General features: G+C 27.0%; 1 protein-coding gene across 3 annotated transcripts in view; it reads right to left on the bottom strand.

The window, feature by feature from the left end:
• LOC135131081 (uncharacterized) overlaps positions 1–16952 on the bottom strand; it is a 782641-nt gene that overhangs the window by 405836 nt on the left and 359853 nt on the right. The window lies entirely within an intron of this gene.

Here is a 16952-nt window from a genome sequence, read left to right on the forward strand (position 1 = left end):
GGAGACTCCGGAAAAATCCATAAGAATCCAACAGGTTGTGAAAGAATCCAAAAGAATCCTACACAAAATTTTCGATGCACTTGAGTCTGTTCTACTAATGATATGATGACGGTTTTCTAGTTTCTTTATTTTTACGATTTTTTGGTTTCTCATTGTTTCGATTTTATAATTTCTTCTATTCATTTTTGAATTTTTATTTTTAACTTTTTCAGTTCTTGCATTTTCAAACTTGTATGTAATGGAATCCTTAGATTTTGCAAATTTTCGAGTTACAATTTCGCGAGTTTTCAATTTTCCGTTTCTTCCCCTTTTTAGATTTGCAATTTTTCGTTTCGCTTTTGTACTTTCTTAATTTTTTCAATTTTCCGCTTTCTAATGCTGTGATTTTATAGTTTTTCTTTCTTCTTTTAATATGAAATTTTCAATTTTTGGATTTTTAATTTTTTTGGTTTTCAATTTTTCGTTCCTGTAAAAATTGAAAAACGAAAATGAAATTACAATAAAGCATAAAACGAGAATTTTGAAAAATCTACAAATTGGAAATCAAGAATTTGAAAAATTGAAGAAACGAAAAATTAACACACCGAAATTGAGAAACTTCAAAATCGAAAAAGTCCAAATGGGAAAAAACAAATATGGTACAATGGAAATGTTGAAAATTAAAAAAAGTGAAAAATTCAAAAATTGGAGAATCGGGCAATTGAAAAGTCAAAAATTGAAAATCTGAAAAATTTAATAAACGAAAAATTAAAAAATCGAAAAATGACAAAGTAAAGGAAATGAAAAAACGAAAATTGTGATGTAAGAAAAATCGAAATATTTGGAAGTCGGGAAATTGAAATATTGAAAAAAATTAATTTTGCAATTTTTATCAATGTTAAAGTTTTTTCGCTTTACATTTTCGACGGTTCTATAATTTTTCGAATTAGAGTTTTTTGGTTTTCCAATTTTTCGATTTAATAATTTTTTTCGATATTTAAGTTTCTCGATTTTCAGTTTTTAATGTTTTAATATTTCGTTTCTTCAGTTATTCGATTTACAACTTTTCGATTTTACACTTTTTCGATTCTGCAATTTCCCGTTTTTTCAATTTTCCGATTTCTCAGTTTTATTGCGATTTTTCAGCTTTTCGATTTCTAATTTGCGATTTGTTTCTTTTTCGATTTTTCAACCGTTTCGTTTTATCAAAAAGAAAAAAATTGGAAAAATTACAAAACAACAAAACTGAGAAATAAAATTGAAATTCCAAAAAGAATAAAATGAAAATTCGAAAAATCTAAAAATCTAAAAATTGGAAATCGAAAGCTTGAAAAATTGAAGGAGCGAAAAATTGAAAAATCGAAAGATAAAAAATTGAGAAACTTCGAAATCGAAAAAAGAAATATTGTAAAATCGAAACATAAAAAATTAACGAAATCGGAAAATCGGAAAACTGAAAAAACGAAAAATTGAAAAATTTGGAAGTCGAGAAATCGAAATATTGAGAAAATTAGAGTTTCACTGTCTGGTTTCTTCAATTTATGATTTGCAATTTTTCTAGTTTTCATTGTAAATATGTAGTGATAATTATAATTTTTAAAATTTGTTACTTTTTCAATTTTACGATTTTGGGTTTTAAATTTTTCAATTTCTCGATTTTAATTATTAAATTTTTCGATCTTTCAATCGCACAGTTTTTCGACTGTACAATTTTGACGATTCTATGATTTTTCGATTTTACAATTTCTGGATTTTTTAATTTTGTTCGCTTTTTCTTTCCAACTTTTCAATTCAATAAATTTTTTCGATTTTTTGTTTCTAATGTTTCAATTTTTCGTTTCTTCAGTTGTTCGATTTGCAACTTTTCGATTTTACACTTTTTCGATTCTGCAATTTGCCGTTTTTTAGCTTTTCGATTTCTAATTTGCGGTTTGTTTGTTTTTCGATTTTTCAACTGCTTTTATCAAAAAGAAAAAATTGGAAAAATCGGAAAACTGCAATACTGAGAAACAAAATTGAAATTACGAAAAAGTATAACATGAAAATTTGAAAAATCTAAAAATTGGAAATCGAGAGCTTGAAAAATTGAAGGAACGAAAAATTGAAACATTAAAAATTAACGAAATCGGAAAATCGGATAACTGAGAAATCTAAAAATTGCAAAATTGGAAAATAAAAAAATTCGAAAATCGAAAGATACATTGAAAAAATAAAGGAAATGAAAAACGGAATATTGTGATATAAAAATGAGAAAATTGAAATGAAAACTCGGGGAAATGAAAAATAAAAATCAAGAACTTGGAAAACTGAAAAAACGAAAAATTGAAAAATTTGGAAGTCGAGAAATTGAAATATTGAAACAATTAAAGTTGGGAAAACGAAAAATTATGAAACCGAAACACTGAGAAATAGAAAAATTATAAAGAAATAAGGAAAATGAAAAAACAAAAAAAATGATTTCTTGATTTAGAATTTCTCGAGTTTTCAATTTTGATTTTTTCAATTTTTCATTTCTTCAAATTTTCAGTTTGCAGCTCTTCGTTTCGGTTTTCTATTTTCTTTATTTTTACAATTTTTCGGGATTTGAATGCTCCGGTTTTATAGTTTTTCTTGTTTTTAATTACAGTTTTCCATTTTTCATTTTAAATATGTATCTAATAATTAGAATTTAAAATTTTTTTACTTCGTCAATTTTACGATTTTACAGTTTTTCCATTTTTGAGTTATTGTATTTTAAAACCTCTTCATTTATTCAATTTTTCAAATTCGGATTTTTAATTTTTTAATAGCTCGATATTAAATTTTTCAATTTTTCGATGTATCAATGTTACAGTCATTCCACTTTACAGTTTTTTGGTTTTCAATGTTTCATTTTTCGTTTCTTCACATTTTCGATTTGCAATTCTTCATTTAGGTATTCACTTTGTTTATTTTTTCAATTTTTCGGTTTTTCAATGTTCTGATTTTATAGTTTTTCCTTTTCAATGTCAAATTTTCAATATTTGGATTTCAATTTCTCGATATTTAATTATTAAATTTTTCGATCTTTCAATCGCACAGTTTTTCGACTGTACAATTTTGACGATTCTATGATTTTTCGATTTTACAATTTTTGGGTTTTCCAATTTTGGAATTGGATTCGTTCTTTCTTCTTTCCAACTTTTCGATTCAATAAATTTTTTCGATTTTTAGTTTCTAATGTTTCAATTTTTCGTTTCTTCAGTTCTTAGATTTACAGTTTTTCGATTTTCCACTTTTTCGATTTATCAATTTTGTCCGATTTTTTAGTTTTTCGATTTTTAATTTACCATTTTGTTATTTTTCGACTTTTTAAAAACAAAAATGAAACTTAAAAATCGAAAAAAAATTGCAAAATTGGAAAATCGCGCACCTGAACAATTAAAGATTGAAAATTTGAAAATTTGAATAAACGAAAAGTTATAAAATCGAAAAGGAAAAGAAAAAACGGAAAAACCTAATACTTATATAAAATCGACATAATATATATCTCATAATTTTATCAGACAATGTGTAACCGTTTTACGAAGAAAATTGTTTACTCATTAATGTGTAATACGAGTAAAGCGTTATTTAATGAATACTATTATCTCCTACGATGATAGTTGTTACTCATGGTTTTTTAATATCATTTAGTTTATTCAGATAATTTATCCAATACGTCGACTCATAGTAAGCCTTAAAAAAAATAAACCCATAAGAAATAAATTGTTGAGTTTTACCCACGCCGATTTCATTCACCCATTCAACGTAACAATACGATACTCACTGGAAAAATCCTTCACTCTTCAGTGTGTATACTTTCCTCCTCGAACCAATGTTCGTTGCTTTTTTACTAAAAATTAGACAACATTTACTATTGTTATTATTAGATGGCCTGTCTTCCTCAAACGAATAATTTTCCTTATCAAAACAAGTCAGACTTTAATGTTTACCTTGACTCCGTCATTATCACTCGCGCTCTCTAATGTACAAATACGGTGCTTACTGTTTGCAGGTCACTTCAGTATACAACATGAGTTCATTATTGCTCAAGTTAATTTTCTGTATTTTTCTTCATAAAATTACCAATAGTGAAGAAATTACATTTAAAAATGTTACAGTTAACGGCAAACCCGGAACAATGTTTGCTACTGCTGACAATTTGAAGAAAATCGTCCCTGTTGGAGAGGAAATCGTGGAGGTTAGTGGCAAAATTCCCGTCTTGTACGAAAAATCAGTGAGTGACATCCCCAATTTGAAATATCTGCTACTGGCTGCTGTGAGTCTGGAAGAAATCAAACCCGGAGCTTTTGAAAATTTACCAAGCTTACATAGTTTGAGTTTGCGCGAAAATAATTTAACTGAAATTAAAAGTGACACTTTCAGCAACTTAAACGTGACCAGTATCAACTTAAAAAAAAACTCGATTACCTCTCTACAGCCTGGAGCTTTCAAAAATCTCCGCCTAGACTCTCTGGTTTTGGATTTCAACAAACTTACGAAATTTCCATCTGGTGTTTTTGATAATGTGACCATTGACACTTTGAGTCTGATTTCTAACCACCTTTCCACCCTGGAACCAAATTCACTACCAACCACAACATTGCGTTATTTAGACTTGAGTAAAAACAGATTTGAAAAGATCGATTCAGAAATTTTTGACATGCCTCAGTTAATAGGGCTCACTTTAAGCTTCAACTCCCTTAAGTTTCTACGACCCGGTGATTTGAAAAACTTGCCAGGATTAATATTTTTGGAGTTGGACAATAACCAATTGGAACGAATTCCAGAAGGAGTTTTCAATAACACAGAAATCCGTTTTTTGAGGTTACACCACAACAAAATTACTAAAATTGCGAGTCAAGCTTTTGATGGTATGTCGAACTTAACAACGTTGAGTATAAATCACAATAATCTCACCTTTTGGGATAACAACTGGTTGAAAGGGACACCACGACTTGGCAATATTGAGGCCGATTTTAATCAAATTGTTGAGATTCCAGACGAAGCGTTCAAGAATTATCCAGTTTTGGGCAGTATTGATCTTAAGGGGAATAAAATTACGAAGATTTCGAGGAAAGCGTTTCATAAATTGAACAGCGTTGATTCTCTTAATTTTAGTAATAATGAGATTAGTAATTGGAGTCCTGATTTGTTGACTAATGTTACTGTTAATCGGACTCTTAATCTTAGCATGAACAAGCTTAAGTGCATGGATGGAGATTTGGGTAAAGTGTTTAAAAATGTTGGTTTTGTAAACTTCCAGAGTAATCCATGGGATGAAGACTGTATCGAGAAAATTGCGAACTTTGTTTTGTTAAAATTACTAATGATTAAGTTGGGAATTAATTATGAATAATTTTGGTTAATAAAGATGGTTTATGGAGAATTGTTTTATTTACTGGGGTAATTGCAATTTATAATAAGTATCAGTGGTTTTTCTTATGTAAGTATAGGTAATTATGAGTCATGACCAACGCGCGGAATTGTGTTTCATACGCTCGATCCAGTGCTGTCGCGGCGATAGTTTGATTACAAATATATTTTTCTTTTGGACTATATCAACATAATATAACATTTCAAGATCACAAATCTGTGGTCCTGTGTTTGAAAAATTAAAAAGGGCATCGAGTATTTTTATTTGAAGTAATATAGTAATATAGAAGTAGTTTTTTAACAAGCTGTAAACACTCCAAGCGACGCACTGGCTACGACCTTGTGGACCAGATCAAAGCGTCCCCGCTACTCGCCGTAAAACACACCTTGCTTCAACTGGGGAATTGCATCCGTAAGATATTTTTCCGCCCAGTGGTCATGACTTCCTAAGTGAAAACTAAAAAATTGGCGAAAGTCAAAACCAGTCGCGTAAAAAATGGTCCTGCAGACTTTCTGACTTGAATTTTTCAATCCTTCATTTTTTTCTTTTTTTGTTCCCCATTTTTTCGATTTAAAAAATCTTTTTTGAGGTTTCAAGTTTAAATTTTTCAATTTATCGATTTGCAATTTCTCGTTTTGGTCGGTCGATTTTACACTTTTTTGTTTTTTCAAGATTACAGTTTTCTAACTTTCAGTTTCTTCAATTTTTTGAATCAAAATTCTTCAATTTTTCATTTTTTTGTTTACGCAATTCTCCAACATGCAACTTTCAAGTTGCCCAATTTTTCAAATTTTGGTTTTTATAATTTTTCCATTTGCCATTTTTTGTTTGCTCAACCTTTTCATTGTCTCGATTTTCCAATTTTTTGTTCCTTCAATTTTTGATGTGCAATTTTTTGATTTTACAATCTTTGGGATTTCTAATTACCACTTGTAAGTTTTCGATGTTTCAATTTTCCGTTTCTTCAGTTCTTTGATTTGCAATTTTTCGATTTTGCAATTTCTCGTTTTTTCAGTTTTCGATTTTTCAATTGTCTCCGATTTTTTAGTTTTTCGATTTTTCTATATATCGATTTCTCAAGTTTTTTTTTATCATAAAATAGAAAAAACTGTAAAATTGTACAACTGAAAAACCAAAAATGATTTTACGAAAAACTAAAATCAAAACTTTGAAGAATCTAAAAATTGGAAATCAAGAACTTGAAAAATTGAAGAAATAAAAAACAACCTTTAGATTTCTTAATTTTTCGTTTTTTCAATTCTAGATTTTTCAGAAACTTGAGTTTTCAATTTTTCCTTATTTTAATTTTTCATTTTTAATTTTTATATTTTTCATTTTAAATATGTATTTAATAATAATTATAATTTTTACAAATTTTCACTTCGTCAGTTTTACGAATTTAGAATTTTTCCATCTTACAAGTACTCAACTTTAAAGCTTTTTCATTTAATCGATTTTTCAATTCGATTCGCTTTTTTCGATTTTTAAGTTACTCGATTTTCAGTTTTTCAGTGTTTCGATTTTTTGTTTCTTCAGCTCTTCGATTTTTTTGATTCTCTTCGGTTTGTAAATTTTTTCAGATTTTTTAATTTTTTGATTTTTTAATTTGTCGATTATTCAACTTTTCGAATAATTGCAAAATTTTAAAATGAAAAATCAAAAAGCGAAAAAGTGTAAAATCAAAACTTTGAAAAATCTAAAAATTGGAAATGAAAAACTTGAAAATGAAATGGAAATGAAAAATTGAAAAATCGAAAGATTAAAAATTGAGAAACTTTCAAATCAAAAAGGTGCAAAATCGAAAAAACAAATGCATATTGTGACATGAAATATTGAAAATTAAAGAAATCAGATAACTGAGAAAACAATTCCAAAATTGAGAAATTCAAAAATTGGAAAGTCGAGCAATTGAAAAATCGAAATCCACAATTTGAAATACTGAATAAAAGAAAATTATAAAAGTGAAAGGAATATTAAAATAAAACGAAAAAATGAAAAAACGAAAAAACGAAAAATTATAATATAAAGTCGAAAATGAATATTGGTAAATGGAAATATTGAAAACTAAAAAAATCGGATAAATGAGAAAATATTGCAAAATTAAAAACCCAAAAATTGGAAAATCGAGCAAAAGTCAAAGGAATATTGAAAAGAAAATAAAAGAATAAAACGAAAAAACGAAAAATTGTAATATAGGATCGAGAAATGAAAAATAAAATTAAGGACAATGAAAAATAAAAACCACGAACTTGAAAACTTGAGGAAACGGAAAATTAAAAACCGAAAAATTAAAAATTGAGAAAGTGGAAGATGGAAAAATGAAAAATTATAAAATCGAAAAATTGAAAAAGTATGAAACCGAAACATTGAAAAGTGGAAAAATGGAGAAAAAACGGAAAAACGGAAATTGTGATATCAAGAAATGGTAAAATTGGCGAACCAAAAAACTGAACAATCGAAAGATTAAAAATTGAGAAATTTTCAAATGGAAATGGTGCAAAATCGAAAAAAGAAATATTGTGAAATGGAAATATTGAAAATTAAAGAAATCGGATAACTGAGAAAACAATTCCAAAATTGAGAAATTAAAAAATTGGAAAATCGAGCAATTGAAAAATGGAAGTGAAGTGAAAGAAATATTTAAAAAAAAACGAAAAAATGAAAAAACGAAAAAACGAAAAATTATAATATAAAGTCGAAAATGAATATTGTGAAATGGAAATATTGAAAACTAAAAAAATCGGATAAATGAGAAAATATTGCAAAATTGAAAACCCAAAAATTGGAAAATCCAGCAAAAGTCAAAGGAATATTAAAAAGAAAATAAAGAAAAAAACGAAAAAACGAAAAATTGTATGTAATATAGGATCGAGAAATGAAAAATAAAAACCACGAACTTGAAAACTTGAGGAAATGGAAAATTAAAAATCGAAACATTGAAAAGTGAAAAAATAGACAGAAAAAACTGAAAAACGGAAATTGTGATACCAAGAAATGACAAAATTGAAGAAAGAAAAAATTGAAAAAACGGAATATTAAAAATTGAGAAACTTTCAAATCGAAAAGGTGCAAAATCGAAAAAAGAAATATTGTGAAATGGAAATATTGAAAATTAAAGAAATCGGATCATTGAGAAAAAAATGCAAAATTGAAAAATTCCAAAACTGTAGAATCGAGCAATTGAAAAATCGAAGATTGAAAAATTGAATATACGAAAAATATAAAACCCAAAGAAATAAAAAAAAAATAAAGGAAAAAGCAAAAAAAAACGGAAAACTTGTAATATAATCGAGAGATGAAAACTAAAATTAGGGAAAATAAAAAAATAAAAACTAAGAACTTGAAAAATAGAGGAAATGGAAGATTGAAAGATTGAAAAATCGAAAAATAAAAACTATTGTGATATCAAGAAATTGAAAAATTGGGGAAACAAAAAATTTAAAACTTGAAAAAAAACCTGTGAAAAGGACATATTGAAAATTAAAGAAATCGGATAGTTGACAAAAAAAAAAATGCAAAATTGCAAAATTCAAAAATTAGAAAATCGAGCAATTGAAAACTCGAAGGTTGAAAACTTGAAAAATTAAATAAACGAAAAATAAATAGAGTGAAAGAAATATTAAAAAAAAGGAAAAAATAAAAAATTGTGATATAGAATCGAGAGACTTAAAAGTAAAATTAGGGAAAATGAAAAATAAAAACCAAGAAGTTGAAAAATCGAAAAATGAAAAATTATAAAATCGAAAAATTGCAAATCGAAAAAATTGAAGCGAAAAATTGAAAAAATTAAATTTGAAAAAACGAAAAATTATGAACCCGAAACATTGAAAAAATAAAGGGAACGAAAAACGAAAATTGTGATATCAAGAAATTGAAAAATTGGAGAAATAAAAAACTGAAAAATTGTAAGTTTAAAAATTGAAAAGGTGCGAAATCGAAAAAAAAATTGTGAAACGAAAATGTGGACAATTAAAGAAATCGGATTATTGAGAAATGAAAATGCAAAATTGAAAAATTCAAAAATTGGAAAATCGAGCTATTGAAAACTCGAAGGTTGGAAGCTTGAAAAATTAAATAAACGAAAAATAAATTAGAGTGAAAGAAATTAAAAAAAAAAAGAAAAAAATGAAAAATTGTAATATAGAATCGAGAAGCTTAAAAGTAAAACTAAGGAAAATGCAAAATAAAAACCAATATGTTGAAAAATTGAGGAAACGGAAAATTGAAAAATCGAAAAATTTGAAAAACTAAATTTGAAAAACGAAAAATTATGAAACCGAAAAATTGACAAAATAGAGAAAACCGAAAATCGGAAATTCTGATACCAAGAAATCGCAAAATTGAAGAAACAAAAAATCGAAATTTTAAAAATTGAAAAAAGAAATATTGTGAAATGGAAATATTGAAAATTAAAGATAATTGAGAAAAAAATGCAAAATTGAAAAATTCAAAAATTGAAAAATCGAGCGATTGAAAAACCGAACATTGAAAAATTAAAAAACTTAATGAACGAAAAATTGTAATACAGAATCGAAAAATTTTAAACTAAAATCAGGGAAAATGATAAAAAAACCAAGAATTTGAAAAATTGTGGAAACGGAAAAATCGAAAAAGAAAAATAATAAAATCGAAAAATCGAAGAAACAAAAAATTAAAAAAACTAAATTTGAAAAAATGAAAAATTATGAAACCAGAACAGTGAAAAAATAAAAAAAACGAAAAAACGGAAATTGTGATATCAAGAAATTGAAAAATTGGAGGACCAAAAATTTGAAAAATCGTAAGTTTAAAAATTCCAATTCGAAAAGGTGAGAAATCGAAAAAAGAAAAATTATGAAATGGGAATATTGAAAATTAAAGAAATCGGACAATTGTGGAAAAAAAATGCAAAATTCAAAAATTCAAAAATTGGAAAATCGAGCAATTGAAAAATCGAAGGTTGAAAACTTGAAAAATTAAATAAACGAAAAATAAATAGAGTCAGAGAAATATTGAAAAAAGGTAAAAACGAAAATTTGTAATATAGAACCGAGAAACTTAAAAGTAAAATTAGGGAAAATGAAAAATAAAAACCAAGAAGTTGAAAAATTGAGGAAACGGAAAATTGAAAAATCGAAAAATGAGAAATTATAAAATCGAAAAGTTCCAATTCGAAAAATTGAAAAAATTAAATTTGAAAAAACGAAAAAGTTTGAAACCGAAACACTGTAAAGTGAAAAACTTGACAAAATAAAGAAAACGAAAAAACGGAAATTGTGATATCAAGAAATTGCAAAATTGAAGAAACAAAAAATTGAAAAATCGAAATTTTAAAAATTGAGTAACTTCGAAATCGAACAGGTGCAAAATCGAAAAAAAAAAAAAATGCAAAATTGAAAAAGTCAAAAACTGAAAAATCGAGCAATTGAGAAATCGAAGATTGAAAAACTGAAAAACTGAATAAACGAAAAATATAAAAGTCAATGACATATTAAAAAAAAGGAAAAACACAAAAACGAAAAATTGTAATACAGAATCGAGAAATTGAAAACTAAAATCAGGGAAAATGATAAAAAAACCAAGGACTTAAAAAACTGAGGAAACGGAAAAATCGAAAAATGAAAAATTATAAAATCGAAAATTTGAAAAAATTAAATTTGAAAAAACGAAAAATTATGAAACCGAAACATTGAAAAGTAGAAAAATTGACAAAGTTAAAAAAACGGAAAAATGGAAATGATTTTAAGAAATTTCAAAATTAAAACGAATAATAGAAAAATCCAAAAGTGCAAGATCGAATAAAGAAATATTACTAAATGGAAATATTGAAAATTAAGGAAGTTGGATAATTGAGGAAAAAAAATGCAAAATTGAATTAGAATTCAAAAATTGAAAATTTGAAAATTTGATTAAACGAAAAATATAGAAGTCAAAGAAATATGAAAAAAAAAATAAGAAAAGAAAAACTAAAAAACGAAAAACTGTAACATAGAATCGAGAAATTGACATGAAAAATTAGGGAAAATGAAAAATAAAAACCAAGAACTTGAAACATTGAAGAGAAAGGAAAACCGAAATATTAGTCTAAGATAAATAAATCCAGATATTTCGAATAACTGTAAGATTTGATTTTGCAAATTTTATGTTTTTATGATAACACTTATAAGTTATAACTTATAAGTTAAAATAAAGATATGTATCAAAGTAAATAATGTAAACAAACATGCTACGCGTTTGTTTCGAGTGAGTTTTTCCATTACAAAATTTTGAGATAACGTCACAAATTTTTTGGAAGGGGATAAACGAATAAATTTTTATTAATGATTTAGCATGAATAGGATAACCTTAAAAAGTCTGTAAAATTTCAGAATATTCGATTTTTCCAAATACCAAAATCCACACCTCAGTATTATAACCAAGCTCACCCTCTTCATTCTATTGACTACTCTTAATATTATTCAGCCTTATCTTATCAACTACTAACCCCGCCCACCCGCCCTTTATATTCTTAGAGGGTGTTTTATTTGCCAAAATCAATCTTACCTTAGCAAATACTTGCTCCGCCCACCCGCCCTCTATTTTCTTAGAATTCAATAATTAATATTATTTCAATTATTGAGATTATATTTACTAAAGTAAATTTTGAAGATGACGTCAGCCTATTCTTGGTGGAGATGTTAATCCAAATTTTGGTTAGCTTTTTACCATCTACACGATATTCTTAACACACATATACAATTTGACAATTGGTCCAGTACAGACAGAAACGGAAGTCCTATTTGTTCATACTCTAAGGGTAATGAAACATCGAGAAAACATAAAAGTAGCAGTCGTCCCCAGTGGACTCGATTACTTAGTTTACGCTCAGGAAGTAAAGATAAAAACCCGTTGTTTACTATTCTTACAACTAATTGAGGTTGCTTTTCTGTGAATGAAAGACTTTCCTTATCAAAACGAGTCCGGTCCTTAATGTTTTAGTTAACCTTGACACAGTAGTAGTTATCTACTAATGTATAAATACAATGCTCACAGGGAAACCACTTCAGTATTCAAAATGTGTTCTGTACCGCTCCAATTTTTGCTTGCCCTTTTTCTACTTAAAATTAGCAACGGTGAAGAAATCACTTTTAAAAATGTGACAATTAAGTGGGACCAAGATGAAACAAATTTTGCCACTGGTGACAATTTGAAAAAAATCATTCCTAGTGAAGAAAAAATTTTCGTGCGTATTAGTGGTGACGTTCCTGTTTTGCACGAAAAATCGATTTATGGTATACCTAATCTGAGAGCATTGAGAATGGTTAGTGTAGGTCTGGAAGAAATCAAACATGGAGCTTTTGGGAACTTATCAGTGTTACATTATTTGGATTTAAGTAGCAACAAACTAACGGAAATCAAAAGTGGTACCTTCTGTAATCTAAAGATGACTACTATAAACTTGGCAAGTAATTTGATCATTTCTTTGCAACCTGGAGCTTTCAAGAATATCACCGTTCAAAACTTACGACTCAACAACAACAAATTAACTGAACTTCCGAGTACCGTTTTCGAAAATGTGACTGTCAGAAACTTGGAACTACATTACAATTACATCCACACGATTGCACCACAAGCATTTTCGACAATCTGTTTGGAAAGTTTGGTTCTGTATAACAATAAGCTTGAAAAAATTGATCCGGAAGCTCTTAATATCTCCGAATTAAAAATGCTTGCTTTGGGTTTTAACCAAATTGAGTTTCTACGACCTGGGGATTTGAAAAATTTACCCCAGTTAGAGGAACTATCATTTATAAATAATAACTTGGTAGAAATTCCAGAAGGAGTTTTCAACAACACCAAAATCAAGGACTTGAATCTACACTACAACAAAATTATCAAAATTGGGACTAAAGCTTTCGATGATATGTCAAGACTTGAAAAACTGGATATCGCGTTTAATAATCTAAGTCTGTGGGATAATAACTGGTTGAATGGATCATCACAGCTTAGTAGTTTTAAGGCTGGTTACAATCAAATTACTGAGATACCAGATGAAGCGTTCAAGAATTATCCTCGCTTGGTTTACCTTGGTCTTCAAGAGAACAAAATTGGAAGAGTTTCGATGAAAGCTTTTCATAAGTTGGAACATGTTGTTAATTTAGACTTGTTTTCTAATGAGATTGACAGTTGGGGTCCAGATTTGCTGGCCAATGTTAGTATTGATAGAATCGATCTTAGCAGGAACAAGTTAAAATGTATTGAGGGAGATCTGGATCAAGTTTTTAGGAATGTGGCTGATTATGTGTCTTTGTGGGGCAATCCATGGAGTGAAGGGTGTGCTGAGAAGATGAGGGAGTTTGTGAAGAAGAAGAAGATCCTAGGTTAAGATCAGACGGGGGCCAAATTTTAATATAATAATTTTTTACTTAATGATAATTTCAAGTCAAGAAAAATCCCATATAAACAAAAGAGACTAAATAAGAAAAGAAAATAAAGTCTATGAAATGATGAGTCTTGTCTTTTATTTTAAGGTCAGTTTGATCAAGAGTTAAAAGAAAATGTGTCTTCTATTTTGTATTAATTTTTAGATAGTTTTCCGATCTTTTGATTTTTTGATTTCTCGATGTCTCGGTTTTTGAATTTGTCGGTGTTTCGATATTTCGATTTTTTAATTTACCAATTTTTTTAATTTTCGAGTTTTGATTTCTCGATTTTTAAATTTTAGATTTTCGAATTTTTGTTTTTTTGACTTTTTGATGTTTGGATTTTCCTATTTTTCAATTCTACGATATTTTAAATTTTCAATGCTCTAAACTGTTGATTTTTCCATTTTTCAGTTCTTCAATAATTTTAATTTTTCAAATTCTTCAGTTCTTCGCAGTTTCGATTTTGCAGTTCTTCAGCTCTTCAATTTTCGATTTTTTAGGTTTTTGATTCTTCAATTTTTCGTTGTTTTAAGTTTGTGATTTTTCAACTTGGCTTTTTTGATTTTTCGATTTCTCAATTTTTCAATTTTTGAAATTAACAATTTTTGGATATTTCGTTCAATTTTGTGACTTTTCTGTTTTTTTCAATTTTCAGATATTTCAGTTTTGGAGTTTTTTTGTATTTCGAATTTTCGATTTTTTTGTATTTCGAATTTTCGATTTTTTGAGTTCTGGATTTTTCGATTTCTCGACATTTTACGTTTTGGATTTTCAATTTTTCGTTTTTAAAACTTTACATTTTCTATGTTTCGAGTGTTTATACTACGATATTTTAGTTTTTCTATTTTTATAATTTTCAGTTTTTCGATATTTTTAAATTTTGAAGTTCCAACTTATTTTTTAATTTTTCGAGTTTCCAATTTTTCAATTTTTCGAAAAATCGAAAAGTTAAAAATAGAAAAATTGAAACCAAAATATCGAAACATCCGTATTTCGATAATCGAGAACTCAAAAACTTGAAAAATCAAAAATTTAAAAATTCGGAGAATTGAAAAAATAAAATATAGAAGAACTGATAAATCGACAAATCGAGAAATTGAAACCCAAGAATTAAACAAATTGAAAAATTGAAAAATCGGATAACTGAAAAATCGAAACATCGAAAAATTGGAAAATGAAAAAATTGAAAACGCCAAAAGTAAAAAATCAAAAAACCGAGAAACCCAAAAGTCGAAACATCGAAAAATTCAAAAACTGAGACATCGAGACCTCGAAAAATCAGACGAACGAGAAATTGAGGAGTCGAAAGCCGAAAAGAAAAGTTAAAAATTGAAAAATTGATGAGAAATTTTAAAAAAGAAAAATTGGAAAATCGTAAATAAAAAGCTTCGGAAAATTGAGAAACTGAAATATACAAGAAGAACTGAAAACTCGAGAAATCGAAAAACCTAGGATTTTAAAAATTGAGAAGTCGAAAAATCGAAAAATTGAAAAATCAAAAACCGGAAAAATTGAAGAACTGAAGAACAGGAAAATCGAATACAATCGAAAGTCAAGAAATGGAAAAATCAAACCATCGATTAATTGAAAAATGGAGAAATTAATAATTTAGTCAAAAATTGAAAAATCCAAATATTTAAAAATCATAAAATTGAAGAGAAAATTTAAAAAACGTAAAACTAAAACATCGGAGTCGGAAGCCGAGAAGAAAAGTTAAAAATTGAAAAATCGAAAGTAAAAAAATTCGGAAAATAAAAAAATTTAAATATAGAGGAACTAAAAACTCGAGAAATCGAATAACCTAGAAGTTTTGGAAAGTTGAAAAATTCAGAAATCAAAGTATAAATCAGTCGAAAAATTAAAAAATCTAAAGTTTAACGAAAAATTGAAAATCGAAAAAGTGAAAAATCGCGAAATCAAAAAATCCAGGAGTACAAAAATTGAAAAATCACAAAACTGAAAAATTGAGAAATCGAAAACTAAAAAAGCAAATTCGAAAAATCGTGAGCTTAAAAATCGAAAAATTGAAGATTTGAAACAATCGAAGCTTTGGGAAGTTGGAAAATGGTAAAAATCTAAAATGGAAGAATCGAAAAATCGAAAACCGAGTAGTCGAAAAATCGAAAGATCGAGCAATTGAAGCACAAAAAATTGAAAAATCTTAAATTTAAAAATGGAAACATTTTAAAACTCTAAGAAAATCCAAGAAAATCGAAAAATCTAAAATTTCAACAACTGATAATTAAAATCCGGAAAATCTAAAATTTGAAAAGAGAAAACGAATAAATCGAAAAATTGAGAAACTGAAAAATCGAACTGAAGAATCGAAAAATTGAAAGATCGGGAGATCGAAAAGTCAAAAAATCGGAAACTATAAAAAACAAAAATCGGGAAATTGGACAATCGAAAAGTCGAAACATCGAAATCTCTATAAATCTAGAATACGAAAAATTGAAAAAGCAAAAACTCAACAAAATCTAAAATTTAAAAATTTGAAAAATTGAAAAATCGAAAAATATAAAATCTGAAAAATCGAAAAACTGAAAAGTTCCGAAAGTGAAATCTCAAATAATCGGAAAAACGAAAAAAATAAAAAGTCGAAATATCTAAAAATTAAGAGATCGAGAAATCGGAATAACATAAAATCGAAAAATTGAAAAGTTAAAAATTGAAATTGGAAAATTTAAAACTAAACACAAAAATTTGAAAAATCAAATTATTAAAATCTCGATAAATCCACAATACGAATAATTGAAGAGTCGAACATTTTAAAACCAAAAAATAGAAAAACAGAAAAAAAAAATTAAACATCGAAAAATTGAAAAACCCAAAAACCGAAAAAGCGAAAACCAGGGGTTAAAAAATCGAAACTTCAAAAAAATCTAAATTTTAAACGTTCCAAAAATTGAAAAATAAAAAACTCCAAAAATTAAAAAATTGACAAATCAAAAAATCGAAACGAAAAACCAAAAAAACTCAAATATAGAAAAACTGATAAATCGATAATTCGAAAAATCGAAGGAAAAATGGAAAAATCGAAAAATCGATTAATCCAGAAATAACAAAATTTAGAAACGCAAAAAATTGGGAAATTGAAAAATCGAAAAATTGAAGAATCGAAAAATAGAAAAATTAAAAACCTGAAAAATTCACTTAAACTGAAATATTCAAAAATTGCTAAACAGATAAAACGAGAAATTGAAAAACTAAAA

The sequence above is a fragment of the Zophobas morio genome, unplaced genomic scaffold (assembly GCF_036711695.1).
Source record: "Zophobas morio isolate AGI-343-1 ecotype UQ-CSIRO unplaced genomic scaffold, CSIRO_AGI_Zmor_V1 ptg000018l, whole genome shotgun sequence".
Classification (NCBI taxonomy): domain Eukaryota; kingdom Metazoa; phylum Arthropoda; class Insecta; order Coleoptera; family Tenebrionidae; genus Zophobas; species Zophobas morio.